This window comes from Cupressus sempervirens, chromosome 9 (genome assembly GCF_028749045.1).
Source record: "Cupressus sempervirens isolate cs-2001-9-10 chromosome 9, ASM2874904v1, whole genome shotgun sequence".
NCBI classification, from domain to species: Eukaryota; Viridiplantae; Streptophyta; class Pinopsida; order Cupressales; family Cupressaceae; genus Cupressus; species Cupressus sempervirens.
The window spans coordinates 643,948,378-643,975,465 of NC_143126.1; positions in this window are offsets into that span (position 1 = coordinate 643,948,378).

The window sequence follows — 27,088 nt, forward strand, 5'->3', positions numbered from 1 at the left end:
TATTTGATCAGTAGGATGATTTCTTACCAAGTTCCTATTTGGGGTAGGAGTTGCTGCTTCAACTCTTATCTCAAGCACTGTGCTCTATTCTTCCCTTCCATCTTCAATTTATACACTATTCTACAAATCATTGTTAGTCTTGGGAAATAACTCATTACTTCTGTTAGTCATTCTAGAATAATCATCTCCATTAGAGTTATAATCCACTATCTTTTCCTTGGTGCCAAACTTTTCATCAATTTTAACATTTGTGCACTCTACTATAGTTTTTTTTCTATAGCTAAAACATCTGTAGGCTTTACTTTTTAATGAATAGCCAAGAAACATACCTTCATCGCTCCTTGGATCAAACTTGCCAATATCATCATCTCTCTTGATGTAACATTTGCTGCCAAATATCCTAAAGTACTTGAAAGATGATGAGTGACCAAATCATAATTCATAGGGTGTTTTGTCCATACCTTTCCTAATCTACACTCTGTTCAGTGTGTATACTGCTATATTGACTACTTCTCTCCAAAAAGTCTTTGGTACATCATTCTCAAATAACATAGCTCTTTTTGCTTCAATAATTGATTTGTTTTTTCTTTTAGTGATCCCATTCTACTTAGGTGTATGGGGTGAAGATAGCTTTCTTCTGATGCCATGCTCTTCACAATAGATATTGAATTCTCTACAAGTGAATTCTCCTCCTCTATCTGATCTTAAAATCTTGATTTTGACTCCAAATTCATTCTCAACTTTGTTCTTAAATATCTTGAATTTTTGAAATGCCTTTGATTTTTCTTTAAGAAAAGCTACCCACATCATTCTAGTGAAATCATCAACAAAAATCATAAAGTACCTTTCTCCATAGAAACCTCTTGTTCTTGCAGGATCACTCAAATCCGTATGAACCAATTGCAGCTTTTGTGTAGTACAAAACTGCTTGCTCAAAAATGAGACTGTCTACTACTTGACCAAAATACATTCCTTATAAATAGTATCAATGGGCTTAGTGATCTTAGGTAAATCTCTTATAGCAAGTGTATTGTTGGCCTTCACAATGTTATCAAAGTTAATATGACAAAATCTTTTGTGCCATAACCAACTGTTGTCAATCTTTGATACCAAACATGTATTTTTCCTTCTTTTTTCTTGACAATGCATGTGTTATTACCAAATTGTAGTTGGTATCCTTTGTCCATAAGTTTTCCAATGCTCAACAAGTTATGCTTCAGTCCATCAAAAAAGTAAGCATCATCTATGTATGTTTTACCATCAAGTGTGATAGGTCTAATTCCTTTAATATTATAGGCTACATTATTTCCTACTCTAACAATTTCTCCATCATGGCTTCTAAATTTGACAAACTTGCTCATATCACTAGTCATGTGATGTGAACAACCACTATCAATGATCCAATATTTATTTTTAACTTGTGAGATCAACACACTTGCTTCTCTGATTTCTCTGTCAAGATCATCCTCCTTTATAACTATGAACCCTAATTCATCTTCACTCATGTTTTGACCATATTCCTTTTCTTATTTTTCTTCATTAGCATATAAACAATTTCTAGATCTTTCAGACTTGAACCTTCCCTTAAACTTTCTTCCTCTTTTAGGACATTTAGATGCATAATGACCAGATTCATTACATGTCCAACATTTGAAGATATTCTTACCATCGTTTTCTCTTTCCACAAGAAAAGCTACTCCCTCTTGGATCTTTAATTCAATGGAGTTGCTGCTATTAGCAATGTCTCCTTGTGCTTTTGTGTTCCTTGCTAAACTAGGTTTGATGTTTAGTGCATTGAATGTTGTCTCAACTTTTCCCAATTCTCTAGATTTTTTTAGATCAAATTCCGCACCTTCAAATCTACCAAGCAATGTGTCTTTGGTGAAATTAGTAGTACAGGGTATCATTAGTTGAATCATTTGTGCTACTATCTTGAAAGGTGGTGTTAGACTTTTCAAAATCTTTCATATCACTTCATCATTAGACTTCTTTCCATCATGAGATGTGATTCCTGCAACAATCTCAAATATTTTCCCAACATAGCTTCTTACAAATTCATCTTCCATCATTCTAGCATCTTGGAATGCACAATAACAATTTTTCAATCTAAACCTTTTTGCATGTGTATCACCCTCATAATTAACTTCTAAAGTCTTCCAAATTTCATGAGATGTTTTGAGTAGTTTTACCTAACAACCATAAAGAAATGTGCATACACAATTACACCAGATATGTTGACTAGGGAAATTCTTGATCAGAGGGAAAACTTTAGTGGGAATGATGCCCATAACATAATGTACTAATTTGAATATTCCTTGTTAGAGGATGGACCCTGTTAGGATTTTATTACCATTTTTAGTACAAAGAGTCCCTATTAGGAGACTTTGAATCCCTGTTAGGAGGTGTAGAAGGCAGATGAACCTGATGTCCAAATAGCTTCAAGATCATATCAACGAACCCATTGTCCAATTGACCTTGGTACTATTCCTTTTAGAATAATAGATGTGTGATAGTATTTTGCTTCTTCCTATGTCTAGTATGTTAGACTACTTCACCTTCATATCATGCAATCAGATCTAGAACTATGTATCCATTGACAATAACCCTTGAGGTCACTTACATGCATTAGTAGATTGCTTTGCTCCTCTACTTCACAATTTGCAAGTCTTCTCTACTTCTTGATCTCAATGATGATAATTAAAACGTGGAAAACATCTTTCCTTTATGCCACACTCAATATTAATTCCTTGAGTTGACTCCATACTTTATTATAAGTTAATTAAATGAAATACATATCGATTAAATGTTGCTGGCCCATAGTTATATACAAACTTTCACATGTGTGACTTTCATACTTTTGCACTCACTAAAATCATTAGTAGATAGCGTACTACCTCTAGTTAACTACACAACCCTTCATTCCAAACACAATGTGCTATATTGATCATTCAATAGAAACTATTTCCCAATTCTTTGTTTCCTTGCAATTCTTTGTAAATCATTAATATCTTTCATACATTGTCGATTCAGGTTCTGTGCACTTGCCCATATGTCAAATACATGTTATAGTATATGCTAGTAACTGTGCATAGGCAGATATACAATGTGATGTCATAAATTCATATGTCTTCGTCTATTGCTTTGTTAGTGTTTTGAAAACTTAATGCTATGTTGTCATCAATGACAAACATAGTTATAACACTATTCTATAATGCTCCCCGATAGCATCAACATTCATACTAACACCTATTTTACTTGTTATAACTTTGACCCAGTTAACCAAAATGAGAAACTTCCTTTTGCATTGCATTCTAGAGGTTAGAGACTTGCCATGTTTCAATTTTGAGCTTTGAATGAATATGTTTGATCAGTTTTCAAACATAATTCCTTATGCAATTTCTAAAGTTTTACTAGTATCAAAAGGTACAGATTAGCTCTATTAGGGTTTCATACAATCTTTGAGTTTCCTTGCATATGGCTCTCTTTCTGAGCTCTCCTTCTATGTTTTCTTTCTAAGCTCTCCTTCTATGTTTTCCACCTATCAAATCACATTTACTATGGGAGTTTTTAGGCTAGTCTATAATGGCCCTTGCTAATGGTGACCTAGTTGTTGATACTAGTGTTTATCTTGCTTTTTTGGAAATCTATGTCATCTCCATTGAACAAATATCCTCGCAAGTTCATCCTGAAGGTTTTTCATGAGGTAATCCTAGTATTGTCCTTCCTTTGCAAGAATTTGATGCTACTTGTGATTGGTTAGAACAACATACCTTGATAGGGTATTTTGTCAGTAGGACTCCTCCTAAAGCTATGCTCCAAGATTGGGTTAACAAGAGTTGGACTCCTCATGGAGTCTGCCTTGATGCTATGAAAAACCTTACCAAAGATTTTTTTTATTTCACTTTGCCAACTCGTTGCAGGCAAATGCAATTTTTAGTAATGGTCCTTGGTCTGTGCATTCTTCCCTATTTATTTTTCAAAGATGGTTGAGAGATTTCACCATCTTTGATGACAAAAAGCTTAGAGTTCCTATGTGGGTAGAGTTCCTAGGTTTACCCTAGCCATGTTGGCATTTTATTGAGTCCATTGCTAATACTCTTAGCAAAGTTATTACGAAGGAACATGAAAAAATTTCAATGCTCATCCTCAGAAATATATTTTCTTTGAGGTTGATCTTTCCAAGGATCTTAAGGATTCTATGGAAATATAGATTGGTTCCCAAACCTTCTCTCAAAAGGTTCTTTATTTGAACTTGCCTAACACCTATTATAGGTTCCAGTCAGTTGAATACAAGATTAGGGATTACCCTTTGGCTATGCCTAGGGTTAAACCCCCACCTAAAGAGGTTGCTACCAAACTAGCAGAAGGGAAAAAAGAAGAATGTACTACTATTAGGCACAAGGGAAAGGCTCCCTTGGCTCCTAAATAGTCATATGCAACTGTCATTTCAGTTCCTCCTATCTCAATGGGAACACAAACCCCAGTCAGTGTAACGATGCAAGTAGTTTTTTCAAAACCAACCCTAGTGTTTCATAGGTTTTAAACCCTAGCTCATAGGGATTAAGGTGGCCCCCAAGGCTAACACCTTGTTTGTGATTCACACCCCTCTCACTATTTCTTCTATAGTGACTTGGAATGTGCAGTGTCCTTGCAATCCTCCTAGATGTGTTGAGAAACCAGAGGAGAAATGTTGGGCCATTAGTCCAAAGGATTTTTCTTCTGGCTTTAACCTAATTTCAACTTTCTTGTAGAATAGCTACTCCTCTCTCAAGGATGAAGAAGATAATGGAAGAATTTTTATGAATTTTTTTATCATGGAATGTGTGAGGTCTAACAGACCTCTCCACAAAGTTCTATGTTAGGGATACCCATCATAGACTTGGTAATTTAGATTTTTTCTATATGCAAGAAGTTAAGATCTCTGGTTTCATGCTTTCTTCTACATGTCATCTCATTTGGCCAAATGGCATTATGTTTTCCTCTCAACATGATTCCGGCAGAGGTGGTGTAGTTACTCTCTTGTCACCTCATCTTCATTCTACTATTATTTGACACCGTTCTGACCCCATGCAAAAAATCATTTGGCTTTTGCTTTACATTAACAATCATCATTTTGGAGTCATTAATGTTTATGCTCCCAATGATACTATGATCTCAGTTGTGGGATTGGTTGGCTGACAACATGCCTCCAGCTACTTGGGTTATGTGTGGTGACTTCAATATGGTTGAGCTAGCCTCTGAAAAAAGATGGAATTTTACCTTTTTTCTAAATAGCTAGGGAAAGGGAAGCCTAGTACTACATGCACAATAAATTGGGCCTTTTTGATCCCAATAATAACTGCCACCAACATAGTGGGGTTTGGCACACGTGGTCCAACTTTTGAGCTAGCTTAGACCACATTTTAAAATGTCTCGATTGTGCCATGATTACTAAATCTTTTTTCTCCTTTTTTGAGGATTGAGATTTACCTTCCATTCCCTTGCTAGATATGACATTATCAGACCACTATCCCATTTATTTTTCTATTTCATGGCACACAGCTATCCAGAGAGTTGTTAGGTCTCAATTTTTCCTTAACATGTTAGTGTCAATGCATGCTTCTACTATTGCTCATATCCTACATGTCTAGAATTTGGAGCCACATTCATATTTCTAGATAGGGTGGATTTAGTGGTTGAATGATGCCATTACTAGAACTACTTTCTTTCTACACATCTATGGGTAGGAGTTGTCTATTTTTAGAAGGTAATCTTATGAATCCACTACCACTACTCTCAGAAAAGCTTCTAAGGCTCTCATTCTTAACCCTTTTGATGTTGATTTGCAAATTGAACTTGCCAAATTGTGCCATGACAAACAAGTTGCAGATAATTATGCTACTTGAGGGGCCCAAATCAAAGCTTGCCTCCATTGGTTGGAGGTTGATGATAAAGCTTCGAAGGAGTTGTTTCAGGATCTTCGAGCCCGTCATACCAATTTTGGGATAAAAAAAATTTAAAAAGGCACTTCTATTCTCTCCAATCTCCCTAACATCCTACAAGCATTGTTCATCACTATGAAAACATGTTTTCTTTGTAGAGAAATTTGATTTCTCTAGAGGAAGCTCTTAGAAACTGTACTTCTCTTACTCTAAACTGCATAGTAGTTGAGCAACATACTTTCTATGAGCAACTTCTTACCCTCTGAGACCTTCAAGAGGCAATTTTTTCCATGGAAGATGATAAATCCCCTGGGTGTGATGGGTTTCCTTGTGAATTTTACAAACACCTCTAGCAGTATATTGGTCTTGATTTTCAGATCTTGGGAAGATATGCAAGTTTAGTATTGTCTTGCCCGTTCAGATTCGAAAACTTTTGACTTATTGCTTTTTGCAATTCCAGGTCACTTAATACATAAAGTGAGTATCCAATCCATCAAACCTTGGTGGACTGATTGGAAGTGGTATCCTATTACTCCTTTCACTAGCTACAAGCCAAGTCTTGGTTATAGATGGCTTTCTCCCCATTTTTTGATGGTGGATACACTCAATCAGAGATGGCACTTGCACTCTTCCCTTTCTCAATGGAGAAAGTGCTTTGACAATATTTGGAGTGCCATTATAGAACCCAAGATTTCTCATTTTTCTCGATGCTTGGATTTTCAGGGTCTTCCTGTTGGGCCTCAGATTAAGCATATTGGGGTTCTTGATCTTAGGTGTCCATTTTGTGGTCAACTAGAGTCTTTCCTGGATATTTTCTGGTTCTGTAGATGTGCTCAAAATTATTGGCACTAGATTCATGTTTTTTTAAAGTCATTTTGGCCTAAAGCTTTTTCTTGGCATATGGTTATTTTGGGTGATTCCCATAGGATCCCTAGAAAATTTACCCAGATTTGGCATAACTTCATAATGGAGATTTTGTTCACTCTGTGAAAAGATAGAAATGTTGTTCTTTTCACTCACAATTTTCTTGATAGAAATTTTTCTATGTACATTAAGGCATGCATTTGTAATAATGTAATGATGCAGATTCAAGTGCAAGAAAACAAGGTGGCCCTTGAGGTGGTCTACCTTTAAGAGCTCCTCCATCACTAGGGAAATGCCCCTTGTACTATTTCCAGAGTTCCTCCAGATGCCTTAGTTGATACCATGTTGCCTAGAGGCTGCCATCGAGGGTGCAATTCTTCAGGTTGCTACTTAGACATACCATGTTCTCAAGGTTCCTGCCACCACTCTTCCAACAGTGGTGATGGTGGATGGTGGCACCACTCAGTTTCTCTATCCCATGGTGGCACTAGCTAGTCCCCAACTCCTCCTCCTAGTTCTTAGTAGGTCATTTCTGGAAAGTAGCCTTTTTGCCTAGAGTTGGCTATCTCACCTCTGCAGCCTGATACAAAGGATGTTGACCAGGCCCCTAATGATACTACTGATGGCTGGACTATTCCCAGCCCACCTACCAATCCCAAGAATGATTGGGGATTTCATGATTGGGATGAAACACCCATCTAAGCTGACACTACTTTAGCTACTTGAGGGTTGCTTTGCTAAGTTTTTTTTGATGAATAGTTGTTGATTTCGACTTTAGCCATGTGAACTCTCATGGTGTGATCTTGTATCCCTTGGCCATTTTTTGTGAATTGTAATCTTAGTATATTATTTATTAATAGAAAAGGATTATTTATCAAGAAAATAGGTGTAGATTGATTGGTACCTCTGTTCGAGATATCATAACTCTAAATTCGTGATAGGTGTGATCAAATGGATTGCACCATTGTGTTTGACTTTGTAAATTCTTTAAGTGTGTTAGTTTTCACGTCTTGAAAAATTCATGTGTACACTTTCCCAAGTCAATTCCATTTGAGAGAATCACTTTTCTGCCAGTGTTTCCAGTCTACAAATTTGAGTAGCCCACTTAGACCACTCACCAAATTTTCCCAATTATTCATTATGAGCCCAAATCCTAGATTTATATCTCCTCATAATGGTGAACTAATGCTCTAGTTTTTGTTACCCCAAATGCCAGTTTTACCTATTTTCAAAGCCAAATCTGAATGCATTTTATTGTTTTCTAACATATTTTCTTGTAGGAAGTTCTGAGAAGGATGACACCACTCAACGATCTTCTCAAGTCGATCTCCACTTTGAATCCAAGAATGGTGAGAAGCAGATAGAGAAACAAAGTTTTATGTTTGAATCAGGGAAGAGAGAAAGTAATATAGTAGAGAGTTTCCCGAAAGCCTTAAGCCTAACTCACAGTCAAGGTGAATGTAGAACTATTTTATCCCACATTATTTGTGGATGTGAATATCCAAGACTTTATATGATATCATGTTTACATGTAATATGTCTAAAGATTTCTACTTTATGATAAAGCCTTGTGAATTTCTTCTAGAGGTCCCACCTTGGCGACCGTAAAGAAACTTTGACCAAGCACGCCAATTGAGAAAATGTTGACTAGACATTGATTGGACCCATGGGACCAACCAAGATGTGACAAGTGGTGCCAAATGAACCAATCAAAAATTGACATGTGGCAGAGGACCTAGACCTAGCATGGTTCTCGAGGTGATGACATGGAAAATAGTGCCACGTGTTGTGGCATCTCTATGTTGCAATGATGTGGCACCATGCTAAGGTGTCATGTGACATAATAATTGATAATGTGGTAGGATGACATTGCACGGTGATGAGCTAATGATGTGGCATTGTTGACTAGGTACCATGTGTCGTGGCATTGCTATGTCATGATGATGTGGCACCATGCTGACTACGACAACAACATAGCAACTGATGACATGGAAAGGACCAATGAGATAGTGATACATGGCACCCGGGTGGCAGGTGTCAAATGACTATGTAGCAGATGGGCCAATCAAAGTGTGACACGTGTCACAACTTGATTTAATAGCTTTGACCAAGATGGAAATTTGGAGGGAAAATCAAAATGCATAAAATAATATTTTTTATTACTTTCCCTTTGTTGAATGTGAAATCAAGTCTTGTAAATAAATATGAATTATAATATATAGTTCAAACTTTATAAAATTTTGAATATTTGAAATGAGATGGAGATTCAAAGCCGTGATAGGAGCCTGAAATTCAAACTGAGATTCTAAGTGTTTTTGGTAAGAAAGTATGACACTATTATATATTACCAAAAATGGGAGAATTTTTTTTTTCTATTTTTGGAGTTTGTTTTTTCATAGGAAGCCATTGTTTCAAGTTATGTGAGGTTTTGTCTTAGGTATCCACTTTTTAGTTTCATTCAGTTGGGACAGTTCAGATTTGATTTCTAGTGAAATGGTTAATTGAATGAACATAAGAGGCAGTATGAATGCAATTAGGGATAAATTTTGTTACCTCCAAGTCAGTTGAATCAAGGTATTATCAGCATTTCAGATACATTTTAGATATTTTGTCAACATAAGGATTTCCATCATTCATAAGAGATATTTCCAAGTTTGTTATAGAATAATGATGAAAATCATGTTAGATTTCATGGGTAGAAAGATGAGAGATGTTTTAAAATAGTAGGGAATGAAGATTCAAGTGGACACATGTCACTTCTAGATTAGATCTGGGATTTCATTCCTTTCCTATATCTTTCTCTTTCTGATTCATTGTAGTTGTTGGTTCCAGTTTGTCTATGAGACCACATTGTTGGATCCAAAGTTGTGATTCCACCACATTCTTCAGCATATTGCTCTTGTATGAATAGTAGTAGTTAAGCTAATATAGCTAGTTTTGATCTATTTAGTGGTTTTATGAATTGTTTTATATGTATCTGAATGTATAGTTTCAAAGAAATGAATACAAATGAGTAGGAATCTCTTAGTTTCATTCTGATTGTCATCTCCTATCTATGTAATCTGCAATATTTTGAGGTTTAGGGACAAAGAACTTAAACCCATTTACATCCCCTTAAGGTTGTATGTCTGATATATTTTTCTATTAGAAAAAAGGGCCAAGTAAATGCTTGATGTATTTGATAGTGTTGTTGGTTATTCGAGAAGGATACTTCATGAGAATGAGGTCTTTATGAATAGTGATGTTTGATTCACAAAGTGATAAGATAGATATGATATCTTGATGTATGGAATATGTCACTGGTATCATAGATGTATGTGTGTAATTCGAGGAATTGCCCAATAGATAAGGCACTGATCAGCTACAGGATCAACTTGTTCTTACTACTGCGTATTTGGGGATTTGCTAAAATCACAATTATAATCATCCATTTCCTTTTCTATTTAAGAGCTGAAAGGATGCCCTCACTTAGCTTATCAATTTCTTAGGCCATGTTATTAGCTATTTCATGTCTAGGATCTTTGCATAAGTGTTAGAAGATTAAGGGTTTTATTTTCTTTGTTAGATTCAAGTATATGTTTTAGCATAAGTACCATATTAAGTGAATTTGAGGTCCAACCACCTAGGTTTTGTAGAGCCTAAAGTAGAAGAAGGGTCTAGTCTTATAGTTGGCTCAATGTCTAAAAGGATATGTTGCAGATGGGAAGTAGTCGCCCCTAGATGTATCTTGTTCTCATCGGGGTAATTTGAAATTGTGATGCTTCAAAACACCAACAGTAAGTATAAGTATTCAAAGTCTATTAGGAAATCTTAAAAATATTGAATCTTGTTATTTAATGTCTCTATATACATTGAAGCATATATATGTAATAATGTCATGATGCAAATTCAAGTGCAAGCTAATAAGGTGGCCTACTTGCAAGAGTTACTTAAGCTTTAGTGAAATGCCCCTTTTACAATTGCCTAAGTTCTACTAGATGTTTCTACTCACAACAAATAAACTTCACCCAATGTTCACTAGCATGGTCATAGTTCTCTCACCATCATATTTCGAGGATCCTAGTCAATCTTTTGGTTGGGCAAGATATTTTTTAGGTCACCACCTCATTATGGTTCACCATATGATTTTCCTATAGACTATGCAAATCCCTTCACTCTGGGTGGCTCTCATTGGTTGAGTTCTTGTGGACACTTTGGATGGCCTACTTTTTTAAAGTGATTTTACTGGTTGGACCTAGCTATTTCTCCACTCATAAAGGAGAATGAAGAAGAATATAACACATAGGAAGGAAGGTCCCTTTTAGACCCAACTCTAATCCCACTAATGTATGGGGAAAGAAGGGTGGTTATGATTTTTTCTTCTTTTGTAGGCACTAATTTACTTGCTTAGTGATTTTGTTTTTATTTTTGGGCTCTACCCACATTTATGTTTTTAGCCAACTTTTTGAACATTGCTTATATAGTACTCTTATAAAATAACTTTATGTTTTTTTTTTGTAAATAATATATTTTAAATAAAAAATAAAAAATTTGATCTATTCATAAAAAAATTACATTAAAAAGGACATATAATCATAAAATGAAATCAAAATGATAAAATATGCAACCTCAAGAAAATAACCACCACCACCAAAAAAAAAATATATAAAAAAGCACAACTATAAGTTATTTTTGGTCAGAGCCATCCATAAGACACCCCCCACAAGAAACCCAATGATCAAATCATCCCATGTCAAGCATCTTAGTCCAAAGATACCCAAAAAACAAAGTTGAATAATGCATGGGGGAAAAGTTGGGCAATATTATTGGCATTTGAAACTAGACACCCCCTCCTCTTTGAATCCTAAGATCTAAAGGTCCTAATTTTCTTAGTGGTAGGTATCTTAACAATGATTGGATAGTATGAAAATAGAGACAAATAAAGGACATAAGGCCATAATATGTTCACATCTAGTATTAAGATGACAATAAAAAGATTCTTGAGCATAGCATACATCACTCTCTCCTTTTCTTAAGGTCATAAACGTGCCTAGAAATCAATGTAGCAAGGGACCCGTTTCTCATTTGAAGAAACAAAGTCTACCCCACAATTCGTTTAATATATATTTTTATAGACTTTATCCTTGCATTATAAGGACATGTGATGGACAAATAAACAATCTAAGAATTCTACAAAGAACAAATCTAAAGTCTCCAGGGAAGAAAACTATCTAAATAAAATATCTAAATGTGAAAGAGATGCCGAAGGATCATTTTCTAACTTCATAAATTTAAAAACACTTAAAGTCATGTTTTTATTGTCCCCGTTTTTCATTTCAAATGATTACTTCCAAATTTCTTAGTATGTAAGTCAATTGGTTATCATTGAGATACCAAAGGACAACCGCCACTACACATATATGGAGGTTGAAGCATATTTTGGTGTTGATGGGGTTACTTTTAAGTTGTTATTTTTTAAAGATTTGGTTGTATGTTTCAACTTTTGGTTTTATTCTAATTATTATTATTATATTTAATGTTTTCATCAAAGTAATTATATAGTAAAACAATGGCACTAAGAATCAAACTTGAAATTATTAAAGGTAAGAATCAAATTGAAATTATAATATTAAAAAGTATAGTACATGAAATGGAGTATAGAATCATATCATGCATTGGTTTGAGTTACATCAAACTAATAATTATTAGTGTATTAGGATTGATACAAATCAAGCAAAATATAAAGATAAGAGTACAATATATTTAGAATATATTTTTAATTAAATAAAGAAGAAGGAAATAATTTTATAAAATAGTTATAATATAGTATAAAATTACAACGTAACAATAAATATTCATAATATTGCATAATAAAATATTGTTTTTATATTAGCTTTTATTCATTTTGGGTATATATTGATTGAATAGATCAATATAATTATATAATATAATATAATTATATAAATTGAATAATTTTATATTATCTAGAAAAAATATATTTAAATCTAACAAAAGTAATTGGAAAGACATCAAAATTTAAAATAATAACATCCATGTGTACAAATATAACTATGAAAACTATATAAATATCATATATATTACAATTTCAAAATAAACAAAAAATAAAAGATGTATGAACATGTATGATATATTTTCAAATTGAAATATAAAAACAAAACAAAAGAGGATTTTTATAGTGAAATGGCTTCTATAATTCTTTGTGCTCTCTTCTTTATATCAACATTTCAAATTGCACTTCATCATTCATCAGTAGGATGAGAACACTTGGAGGAAAGAAAAAAGTGGTCCAAGTCATTGAACTTTTATTAGTATAAAATAAGCATTATAAAGAGTCATCCTAATACAACAACTAGGAAAGAAGACATACATTAGTGTATGAATCCTAATCAAAACATAAGAAGGAGAACACAAAAGATGTAAATAACCACCCTCCAACCCCCAAACTAGAATAACTAGTTTACTAGTTTGCATGAAACTAGATACAAAATAGTTTAAAATATTCATAAGAGGATTAAAATATGCATATTAACCCAAATATCATCTCAAGTTGTTATGAGTAGAAGTCTCAAAAAAATTCTAATTACTAGGACTAGTCTTAGGTAGTGAGAAGTGTTTGTCAAAATTATCTAGAGATCTCAAACTAAAGGTCTTCATGTTTGAATGAGCATGAATCATTATGTTAATGTGTATTGTCATCTAAGATAGAACCATGCTCATGAAATGAAGAATCAACACCATCACCCTAAGTAGAATCCATGACTTATACTGGAGGAATTGCTACAATGTCAAAACTGTTGCATTTTTTAGGGTGTGCTAATCTAATGTAGCATAAACAAGATGACGAGAAAATTATTGAAGCCAATAGTTAAATTCTTCAATTGGTCCCAACGAGTTTTCATCCTATTATTGGCTTGGTTTTTCATGTGTTAAAATTTCTAAAATATTTTAGTGAAAATCTAGTTTACCTTCAAAATTAGGGTTGTGTGCTTTTGAGTCTTTGTTTTCCCTAGAAAATTTCCCTAATTTTGTGTTGTTGTTCCAATGATAGTTTTTCCCTAAATCCCTAAGCTAGGTTTACATGGTTAACATAAAAAGATGCAGGAATTTCTAGAAAGCCTTTTTTAAAAATTATTTTGTAAATTTTCCCGCATGCCTTTCAAATTTTTTTGTGCTACCTTACTTTACCCTAAGTCTTATTTTGAAATTGTAATCCAAGCTTTCATTTTAATCCTTTAACCTTACAAGGGTTGTGTGTTGCATGTAAGTACTAATGAAAACATGATAACCCTTGATCTTCCTTATGTTCAAGGTTCATCACTATGTTGCCTTGAAAAGATGAGCTTGTTTTAACTATAGTGACATGACGACAAAGTGGCATCTATCTACAAGACTCGGTGAATGGAAAAGTTTTAAAATGGGATCATTATTTTAGATTAGATAATAGATCAAAAAATTTCATTATGTCACTAATGAAAGTTGCTTGATCTTTATTCCTAATGACATAGTGACATAAGGACATGTGATTATGTGGACCATTCTTCTCTATGGCTGATGGGTGTGTCAAAATGAGATGATAGTTGTCTGTGTCCCATTTGTGCTTTATGAAAGTGGGCTAGTTTCTCAATATGCCTATGTCCACCATTGATCTCAAAGTAAATCTAAGGTTGTTTCTATGTCATTATCCAAAATTTCTCATTCTTTATCCTTGGTGACATAGCAACAATTTGACACATCAAAGGTGGTGGGACCAGCTCATGCAAGAAGTTTCCGTAGGTTTCAATCATGAATGGGTTTCCAATATTAGAATTTCATTTTCCATGGAGGTAAACCTTTTAGATAAAAGGTTTTTGGTCAAAACCATCAAATCCTTTCAAGATCAATGGATGTTGCAAGGTCTTTACTCTTGGTGACATAGCGACAGTATGCCATGTGTCCACAAGGCCTGTCATAGTTATAATATGGTTGCTTTGTTTTTATTGTTAGAGTGAAGGTTAATCAATGGATGTTACTATGTCATTATCCAAAGTTTCAAGGTCTTTACTTTTAGTGACATAACAAAAAATTGACACATAGCATGGTGGCCCACTTTCAAAAGATTTTAAAGTATCATCCCTGATTGTTAGATGCACAATATATCAAAGGTTGTCATTATGTCACTAATAGAAACTGCTTGAACTTTATCTATAGAGACATAGTGATAGATCGACATGTGTCTTGTGACATATATGAGTAATACGAAAGTTTCTGGTGAGGTGGAAAAAGGTATATGTGTCAAGATTCAATTCGGTTGACTGCTAGGTCAAAAGGCTGAAGCTGAGTCAAATTGCATTTTATTTCCTAATCATCATTTTTTTCAATTAGTAGCCTATCTTCAAATTCAAAAGGGATTGCCACTCTATTTCTTCTCTACACCCATTTATGGGAATTAAAAGCTTCTTGTGTGAATTGATACAAGGAATCTAAAAAAGAAGATTGAGAATTATATTTCGCAAATAGATTTTTTGGAATCCCGGAGCCTAGTACCTGTTGAAAAACCTATTATTTTACCTTATTGAGCCAAGAATTTTTTTGTATCACAATCCATTGCAATGTTGAGAGGAGAAGTGAAAAGGCCAAGTAAGTATCTTCCTCTACATATAAATAAGAATTATGGTATATTTTCATTGTCATTCATTATGCCTCCCAAGAAGGGTTTTTCTAGGAAGGTTGATTATGCTAGTAGAAATATTCATGATAATTTCTTAGTATAATTAAATGAATCTACTAATGAGTCTACCCAAATAAGGAAGTTAGTCCTTGTAATCCCTAGGTTGAAAGTTGCAGAAGGTTTATATGATAAAGGAAATTGGACTTGGGATGCGATGACATATAAAATTGGATTACAGTTATAAAAAAAATGGCTTTTAGAGAGAAAGTTGTTTACCCCCCATGGAAATATTTGGAAATTTGACCTAGGCAAATTGGTAGTTCTCAGAGTTTTCATGGATTCAAACCTCCTCGCTGTTCTATCCTAAAATAATGATCCAATAGCTAGGATGGTGAGAGGGATAAATGGAGAATGTTTTGTGAAGATTATTGCTAAAGAAATCTACGAAATTTTTGGGATGGACCCTATTTCAAAATATCATGAGGTCATCAATTTTCAGGGTTTGGAAAAGAAATATCTATCTCACAAAGATTAGATCAGGCAAGGGGCATTGAGAGGACATTTAGCCACAATTGGAAATCTAACATTTATCACATCCTCAATCAGAGAACCTTTTAAGAAATAATTTTTAAATTCAAGAGCTATGGACATATACATGACTTTGTGTAAGGTTTTCAACAAGGATGAGTAGGAGTTTACACCCATACCATTCATGTATATGATAATACATATCTCGTCCTATGGGCTTGATATTTTTTTTTACTTTTCTTCATTAATAGCTAAAGAAATTCATATTGGTCTAATAGAGATTGCAAAAGGGAAAATTGAAAAGACCTTTGGTTTCTACTCTTTGTTGATGCACATGTTTCTATATAATGTAGTTACATAATTTGAGAAAGAAATGGTGTTAACAAGAAAGCATGATGGAGAATCTTTTTCAATCTAATTATGGAGCACATACATGACTTGGGATGTAGGGGAGGCCAGTTTTGTAAGATTTGATAGGTATTTTGCATCTAGGTTGAGAAGCCTATTATTGAAAAATAATCCTAGGATACCTAAAGCATTGTTAGATTTCATTAGGCCCATGGATAACCCTAGCAATTTGAAGGTTTCCCATAATTGGGCAGAAATTATACCATATCTAGTGTCAATAGTTTTTAGGGTGTATGGATTCCAAGGAACTCCACATGTGCTCCCCTACCAAGTACCTCTTAAGGTAGGGCTAGTTGAGATGTTATTGTAGATAGGTGGTTTGGAGGAGATAGAATTAACTAGTAGGTCAACGGGCTCCATTTTTCCATCCTATACCCTGGCTCATCAATTTATAATCACAAAGGGTGGTTGGTTATTCTTGTACAAAGTTTAAGCCCATATAAAATGATAGTCTCCCATTCTAGATTTAATGATAGTGAGAGACTTTTTGAAATATTTAGATAGAGGGCCAGGACTAGTGCTTGCAAACATCAATTATATTTCCCTAAGGATGTAATATGAAATGAATTTTCCCTCCAAGAGCAAGAAATCAAGAAAGAAAAGTAGAGAGTCTATTCTAAAGTTTTGGAATTCACTAATTATTTTGAGAAGTATTATAGTCCATTAAAAGATGCAAAGACATCAGCAAATAGAGAGAAACAATTAATGATGACCTTCTTAGAGATCATGGATGAAATGGATGAAAAGAAGGCTATTCTTATCAAGACTTATCCTAATAAACTAAGGGAGTTAATGAAGAGTTGTCTTTTACTCCTGCAGCAGGATCAAACAATTGGTTATTCAAAAGAAGTCTAGTTATAGCATAATAAAAAATAGAGAGCATGCAGCTAACAAAGGCAAGCAATTGGTTGAGTCAACTAGTACTACTTTGACAAGAGGACTTCAATTGGAAGAAAGACCTAAAGGGCCAAGGCCTAAGATGTAGAGAATAGAAGAGAGGCAGGTGTCACAAGAAGAAGATTACACTCCTTCTCAATTCCCTCTACATATAGGTGAAGAACAACTCACTTGAGAGAAAATTGAGCAAACTGGGTCTCAAGGGGGAATATTTGTTACTACTATAGAGTTGGAAGAAGGGAATCCCCAAGAGCCTCCTATGCCCAGCCTTGAATTGACTATGGTAGATTTCAAAGGAAGAGAGTTAGATCCTATGGTAAAACATGCTAGCCATGAATTTCTATTAGATGATAACTTTTTGAAATCAAGGGCTTTCTACTAATTTACTTGGAGGACAAATATGCAAAGTTTTAAAGAAAGATGTAATAAAAGAAAGGTTGAGTAGCTAGAGATGGAAGATGTAATTGTATAGGATGAAATAAAAGATGAAATTATGCAAGAATTCAAAAGTTTTACTTTTGAAGAAGGAAGAAGAATGATCAAATCATCTGGAGTTCTAGTTTTGCTAGATTGGGATATTGCAGATGCAATGGATTTTGATTTTGTCACCACAAAATTGAATGTTGAGGAGAAAATAAAAAAGGACTCAAAGGTTCCAAGTTTAGTGAAGATCATGCTACTCTACTAATCTAGTCTATAAAAAGAGGATCTAAAGACAACTTTTCTCAATCTGATGATACTAAATTAGTGGACAACTTGATTGTCAAAAAAGTAGAAGATACTCCACATGGATGAAGCAACAAAATTTAATCTTCAAACAACTACTCTTACTTTAGCTACTACCAAGAAGAAGAAAAGACATATGCGAGAATTAGAAGAGAAATATGAGCAAGTCCCACAGGCCTATAATAGGGAAGTCTAGAAGAGGATTGAACTTGAGAATAAAATGATAGGATATAGAGGGCAGGAAAATTAACCTAGAATTACTTATCCTCATCCCCTAGCACCACCTTTCAACACAACATCAATTGTAGAAATGCCAACTACTCCACAAGAACCCCAACTATACATAGCTAAAGAGTTTGAGGAAGAAAAGAGAAAATAATGGGCCATGCATGTGGAATTGGATATTCAATATGAAGATAAAATAAGAAATACAATTATATATTTGGTAGACAGGATAGGCTAGCCTTCATTTTATGAACAACTATCAAAACTAATGAATATATGGAATGAGTTGAAGAGTAACGACACCACTTTGAAGCTAATTATGAAAAAATAGAACAATAGGAATAGTGATGTCACTATTTTATGTTGCTCAATCATTAGTCTTTCTTGTGAACAAGTAGAAAAAATATTGACATGACTAATGGCCTATCTGATTTTGATAATAAGAGAATTATTCTACAAAGGAGAATTATAAATTAGTTTTCAAAATATCTTGGTGAAAGTTTTGGGCTTTTCCCTCATGCACTTAAGACTATGGATAAATTGAAAGACAAAGAAGAATGGGCTAAGGAATTGGATGATCTGATATGAATTAGACTCAATAAGGTCATAAATGAAAAGAACCACATATGGTTTGCCAAGACAACTAAGGAAATTGTGAAGGTACAAATATTTTTTGATTCTTTTAAAAGGGATTTTTTTGAAATCGAGAAACTAGGAGAAGATATCCTAAAGAAAGAGCAAGAGATTTTGAACTTTAATTGGCTAGATGATTCAATTTTCAAAAAGTGGATATCAAATCTTGTTCAAGAAAATCAATTAATATCTGAAGAAACTGATGAAGATGGTGTTGATCCAAATGAATTATAGATGATTGGTGCACTAACTAAAACAAAAGAGAGGAAAAAGGAACAATTAACTACAACAATAGATGTGGAGGTTCAAAGTAGTGATTCAACAAGAGAGAAACCAATTGTAACCATTGATTTGGAAATTCAATCTAATGATATGGAGGGAGAGCAATGAGTCATAATAAAATTTCATATATCAAAACTTGACTCATAACATGAAAATCAAGTGGCCCCACAATTAGAGGAACAACATATACATATTCAGACCAATAATCACATGAAGCCTCTCAGCAACAAGAAGTTGCAATAAAAATTTCCCCACAACAAGAAGATTCATGATAGAGATATTGTGTTGCAAGAAAGCAAGGAAACACAAACTTTTATGTTATTATGAGAGCGACCTTTTTGTTTGTAAAATCTTTTTTTCTTCAGGACAACTATCTTTCTTCTCTAAACTTGAAGCTTGTTGCATCTCATGCTATATAAATGAGATCCCAATGGTAGAGAAAGGGTCTAAATTCTATATAATTTGAGTCTTAGAATATTTTTGCTATCGATCCAGTAGTCTCTGTGTGAATTTTATGACACATTCATCTTTGCATATTTGAGAATAATTAGAACATGGAAGGATTATGTGTCTAATCTTGAGTTATTTTGAACTTGGTGCCAATAATGTATTATTTTCAAATAAAATAAATACAAAGGAAGGTTCTACAAATATCCATGTCTTTGAATTTTGTCTCCTATTTCATATATCTGAAGATTTGAGAATGAATGAATAATTTTCTTTCAATTTAATATAGTTTGGATGGGTTATATGTCTATTCATTGATTGCACTTAATTCAAGGAATTAAATAAATGCTTTAATTGAATTGATAGGTTTTCTAGGTGTATGGGAGGATATTCATAAGAAGATAATTTAGAGTTAACTACTAATAATATCAATTGCAAGTCAATTGAATAGATCAATTTTTACTAGTGTGATTTTCTTTGTACCAATGGATAAGGCATTGATCACCAATTAGGATGCAAAATATTGAGTTCATGGGGTTACATAGAGCAAAAATATAAATCAAATAAATCTTTACTTTATTGTATGAAGAGTTAAACTATTGGTCAACACTTATTTGCAATAATCTCTTGTATGTCATTGTTAGTTGTTGGTGTCAAGGATTATTTGTAAAGTATAGAAGAATTATGACCATTTTTTTCTATAAGGGATTGAAGTGAAATAGAAAGATGATTTTAATAAGCATATGTTGAAGTCAAGAACCATAAATCAGTTATATGTCCATAAACAAAAAAAGAATATACAAGGCATATATCAATGCCAAATATATCAAGATCTAATATCTTGTGGCTAAAAAAAGTTTGACCATAGGTGAGTCCAAAATAATGGTTACCGATGTTTTTTTACAAAAATAACTTGGAAAAATTGGAGAAAACAAATTTTCTAGTCTTCACATGAGGAATATTTTCTCAAGGATATCTTAGGCCTTTCATAGGGAGGTTCGATGAATCACTCACTGATGCATGCTCTTGGTATCCTTCCAAGACTCTTAGGGTGTATCTTCCACACCACTTGTCACCTATTGGACCCTAACTACCTAAGGATCCCCTAGTCACCAAATCTAACCCAACTACAAGGAAATATTTCTCAATCAAATGAAAACTAGATGCATTCCCAATTCATCCACCTAGACCTTAAAGTAACATAAAGGCTTTCAACCTGTAAATATTGAACTGGACCTTAAAGAGATATGGAGGTATTTTCAAAAGCTTAAACTCAGCTAATTAGGTGTGTTAGAAGCCCTATCTCATTTCTATAAGAATTTGGTATAGCTCTAATACAATGTAAGAATTTACCTTAGGGAAAAATTCACCCAAGACCAAGAAGCACAATAACTAGCACAAATAGACAAATAGAGTATGATCAGAATAACAATATGATATTCAATTCATTGTATTTGATATGCAAGGACACTAGAGGTGCTTATATATAAAGTCCTCTAAGATGCATCTAGAATTTCTAAGAGTTAGCAATATGATAAATCTTACAACTAACCACATGTCCACCAAGAATGGGTTATCCTCATTTAAGCACAGGAGTTAGTGCCATGATGAGAGGATAAGCCTACAATGGTGTAGCATGTAAAATTATGTTGTAGACACCATGTTTTAATTAAGAGTGTGAACAACTATGTTGTCAACATGATGACTTAGTTGATCGTGCAAACTCCAGTGTTGTAGACACCATGTGCTAAAATAGAGTTGCTTACTCCTATGTTGTCAACATGACAACTCATATGAGTATGCAAAATCCTAAGTGTCTAACTTAAGAAATAATAAAATGATACATTTAATCTAAGTAAACTTAATTAAAGTGTAAATAATAATTATTTACACTAAAACCCCCCCTTAAGTGCAACTTAGGGGAATGCACATAAGCTCACAAAAGCTATGATGAAATGCATAATGGGTCTTGACTATGAGGCCATGTTAGGCAGCGATGTACAAATGCAATGTTGAACACACAATTCAATGCAATCTCTTTGCAAATGGGGAAAGAGGGAAAACCTCATGGGAAAAACCCTCCCCCAAAAAGAGAGATAAGTACAATAAAAAAAGATGCATGAATGGATGGAGTAATCAAGACCCCCCATTATGACATACATCATGCATATACAATAGATAATCCCTCCATGAAATCCCCCCCTTAGTGAAGGATCTCCTGATGATGAGTTCTTGAAGACAAAAGAAAATCCAATGCTGACAAACAACATTTCTCCCTTTAGGAAGAAGATACACCAAGTATAGGTGCAAACATGCTTCCCACTATGGATAGGAAGATGGAAGAGGGATCCAAATGTAGTATACGATGGATGTTTCCTCTAAAGTCTACTCTGATGTCAACAAGTCTTTGAATGAAGAAGATGCCACAAACCAATCTAGTGGATGCCCAAAATATGGTGGCAAGGAAGGAAGCCTATCCATGTATGACACTAAATCAAGCTCAAATGATGATGAAGCATCCTTATAGGAATATGGAGGAAGAGAAGAAATGTCACCTCCCCTCAATGAGATAGGTGCACCTATGAAGCTGCACCATGAAAGTTGAATGGTTGTCCTCCCTATAGAAAGAAATGGTGCCATAGGTGTAGTAGAGAATGTTCCCCAACTGAGGGGAAGAATCCTTAGAAAATATGAAGTTTGAGGAAACTAAAGTATAATCTCCAGAGACTAAAATGACTCCTCATAAGTGAAAGATTCCTTCTCCATCTACTATAAAGAAGCCACAAGCATGTCATAATGATCAAGTGGTTGAGGGTCAAAGTGTGCCCTCGCAACAAGTGAAGAAGTCTCCTAAACAAAGAGAAGATTGATGTCATCGATGATATCTCCCACATCTTGAATGTGAGACTCCATGAATAGCCCTACAATGTCTGGAAGGAAGCCATCACATGAAGTTGAAGTAAGAAGACATGGTAAATCTTGTTGTACTAAATTAGGAGCATCTGTGGCTGGAACTAGATTAGTAGTAGCAATAGGAGCAATAGGAGGTGGGATCTCATCTGGAGTTGGAAGTACCATAAATGGAGTGACTAAAGATAGAATGTCCTCTGGAAATGGAGAGACTTGAGGATCTCCATATGCTTCCCAAAGAGCCATCCAAATGTCATGAGGAAAACTTTCCATACTAGGAGGAGCAAAAGATTCCTTATTCATACTTTTATACATAAAGAGAAGAAGATAAGAAAGATATTTGAAAGTAGGATTAGGTGGTAATATCTTCAAAGATAGATAAGGAAACACTTCCATATGTTCTCTTCTTAGATGATCAATGATTAAGGCACTCCATTTCTAATAGTTCCTTGGTGACAACTTTGGTCTTATACTAGACTAACATATGTGACAAGAATCTATGAGATCAATAAATGTATGCACCCCCCAAAATGCATAAATAATCAATCAACCCCCCATAATGTATGTTTGGCACTTTATAGGTTGTGCATTTACAATAGGCCACTTGCCAATTTTGACCTTACTCAACTTTTGATTTTCAATTTACAACCTCCTTTCAGAGTTCAAATCTAGAACTTTACAATGTAGCTCAGAAATACAATAATTTTGAAGCAATACAATGCAAAGAAAGGACCTATTTCTAAAAGTGGTATTTTTGTCCACACAAGGCTATAATCTGATTGTAGATCTAGAAAGTAGACAAAAAAGTTATGCACTTTCAAAAAAAATGAAACTTGATTATGTGTCCAAATGAGCCTGTACTATGCATTTGAAGTTGCAAATATTGGGATTTGTGACTTGCAAAAAACTTGAAGAATAGAGGTATCAAATATCCTGCACCAATATGTAGATCATGAAATTCTACCACAAAACAAAAAAAAATACTAGAAAAAAGGAGTCCATATGAAGGAGATATTGTTGTTTGAAAATGACCTCTATAATTATTTTTCTTGAATCATCATTGTCATGCCTCAAAGAATCAAATGAATCTAATTGTCACCTTAGATGTTTGATTTTGGTGAAACAAAAGTTGATTTGGGGTTATTTTGACCTTTTGAATATGTTGCCAATATCTGATTGGCACCAACAAGCTCCAATCTTCACCTACAAAAAATCTCTCCTCTACAGGCCAAATTTTGCAAATTGGGCCTTCGAGTGCTAGTTTCCAAAAAATAATTTTCTCAATTTTGACTATGGCCCATCATAGGTGAATTTATAGTCAAATTTCACTAAATTGACACTCTAAATGCAATGGCGAGGCCTACTTTGGCTCTAGACACTTCCAATAGCTGTGAATTCTTTGGATCTTAGTCGAAGTGTCCTCAAAGAGGTGAAGCAAGATCGGTCTCCAATGGCTATGAAATTATGCCTCTATGGCTATGATACCATGCAAGAATTTGGTATAGCTCTGATACCATGTAAGAATTTTCCTTAGGGAAAAATTTACCCAAGACCAAGAAGCACAATAATAGCATAAATAGACCAATAGCGTATGATCAGAATAACAATATGATATTCAATTCATTTTATTTGATATACAACTACACTAGAAGTGCCTATATATAAAGGCCTCTAGGATGCATCTAGAATGTGTAGGAGTTAGCAATATGATAAACCTTACAACTAATCACATGTCCACCAAGAATGAATTATCTTCCATTAAGCACAAGAGGTAGTGCCATGATGAGAGGATAAGGCTACAAAGGTGTATCTTGTAAAACTATGTTCTAGAGACCATGTGCTTAATTAAGAGTGTGAACAACTATGTTGTAACCATGATGTCTCAATTGATTATGCAAACTCTAGTGTTGTAGACACCATGCGCTAAAATAGAGTTTCTTACTCCTGTGTTGTCAACATGACAACTCATATGAGTATGCAAACTCCTAAGTGTCTAACTTAAGAAATAATAAGCTAATGCATTTATATTAAGTAAACTTAAGTAAAGTGTAAATAATAAATATTTACACTTACATGCCCTGTTAAGTGAAACTTAGGGGAATGCACTTAAGCTCACAAAAGCTATGATGAAATGCATAATGGGTCCTAGCTATGAGATCATGCTATGTACCCATGTACAAATACAATTCTTAACACACAATGCAATGCAATCTCTCTACAAATGGGGAAAGAGGGAAAACCTCATGGGAAAAGCCTTCCCCCAAAAAGAGAGATAAGTAAAATAAAGAAAGATGCATGAATGGATGGGGTAATCAAGACCCCCCCATTATGATATACATCATTCATATACAATAAAGAATCCCTCCATGAAATCTCCCCCTTAGTGAAGGATCTCCTGATGATGTGTGCTTGAAGACAAAAGAAAATCCAATACTGACAAACAACATTTCTCCCCTTAGGAAGAAGATACACCAAGTATAGCTCCAAATATGCTTCCCACTATGGATAGGAAGATGGAAGTGGGATCCAAATGTAGTATGTGATGGATTTTGCCTCTAAATTCTTCTTAGATGTTGATAAGTCCTTGAATGAAGAAGATTCCACAAACCAATCTAGTGGATGCCCAAAATATGGTGGCAAGCAAGGAAGCATTTCCATGTATGACACTAAATCAAGCTCCAAAGATGATGAAGCATCCTAATAGGAAGATAGAAGAAGAGAAGAAATGTCACCTCCCCTCAATGATATAGGTACAACTATGCTAGAAGCTCCTTGATGATTGCAAAAGTTGAACCATGAAAGTTGAATGATGGTCCTCCCTATAGGAAGAAATGGTGCTATATGTGTAGTAGAGAATTCTCCCCAATTCTAAAAATTGGGCCTTCGGGTGCTAGTTTGCAAAATAATATTGCCTCAATTTTGACTATGGCCCATCATAGGCAAATTTTATAGTCAATTTTCACCAAATCAATGCTTCAGATGCAATGGTGATGTATGCTTTGGCTCTAAAAGCTCCCAATAGTTGTAGATTCTTCAAATTTGAGTCAAGGTGTCCTGAAAGAGGTGAAGCAAGATCAGTCTCCAATGGCTATGGAATGATGCCTCTATGGCTCTGATACCATGTAATAATTTGGTATAGCTATGATACCATGTAAGAATTTTCCTTAGGGAAAAATTCACCCAAGACCAAGAATCACAATAACTAGCACAAATAGACCAATAGAGTATGATCAGAATAACAATATGATATTCAATTCATTGTATTTGATATACAACTACACTAGAAGTGCCTTTATATAAAGGCCTCTATGATGCATCTAGAATGTCTAGGAGTTAGCAATATGATAAATCTTACAACTAACCACATGTCCACCAAGAATGGGTTATCCTCCATTAAGCACAAGAGTTAGTGCCATGATGAGAGGATAAGATTACAAAGGTGTAGCATGTAAAATTATGTTGTAGACACCATGTGTTTAATTAAGAGTGTGAACAACTATGTTGTCAACAAATGAATTAGTTGATTATGCAAACTCCAGTGTTGTAGACACCATGTACTAAAATAGAGTTGCTTACTCCTGTGTTGTCAACATGAGAACTCATATGAGTAAGAAAACTCATAAGTGTCTAACTTAAGAAATAATAAAATAATGCATTTATATTAAGTAAACTTAAGTAAAGTGTAAATAATTATTATTTACACTTACACGCCCCCTTAAGTGCAACTTAGGGGAATGCAAAAAAGCTATGATGAAATGCATAATGGGCCCTAGCTAAGAGACCATGCTATGTACCCATATACAAATACAGTGATTAACACACAATGTAATGATATCTCTCTGCAAATGGGGAAAGAGGGAAAACCTCATGGGAAAATCCCTCCTCCAAAAAGAGAGATAAGTAAAATAAAGAAAGATGCATGAATGGATGGAGTAATCAAGACCCCCCCCCCCCCCATTATGACATACATCATGCATATACAATAGAGAATTCTTCCATGAAATCCCCCACTTAGTGAAGGATCTCCTAATGATGAGTGCTTGAAGACAAAAGAAAATCCAATGCTGACAAACAACATTTCTCCCTTTAGGGAGAAGATACACCAAGTATAGCTGCAAATATGCTTCCCACTATGGATAAGAAGATGGAAGTGGGATCCCAATGTAGTTTATGGTGGATGTTGCATCTAAATTCTATTGAGATTTTGATAAGTCCTTGAATGAAGAAGATGCCACAAACCAATCTAGTGGACACCCAGAATATGGTGGCAAGCAAGGAAGCATATCCATGTATGACACTAAATCAAGCTCCAAAGATGATGAAGCATCCTTATAGGAAGATGGAGGAAGAGAAGTAGTTTTTCCTCCCCTCAATAATATAGGTACAACTATGCTAGAAGCTCCTTGATGACTACAAAAGTTGCACCATGAAAGCTGAATAATGGTCCTCCCTATAGGAAGAAATGGTGCTATATGTGTAGTAGAGAATGCTTCCAAACTAGTAGGAAGAGCCCTAAAAAAAATGATGTTTGAGGAAACTAAAGTACAATCTCCATAGAATAAAATGACTCCTCATAAGTGAAAGAGTCCTTCTCCATTTG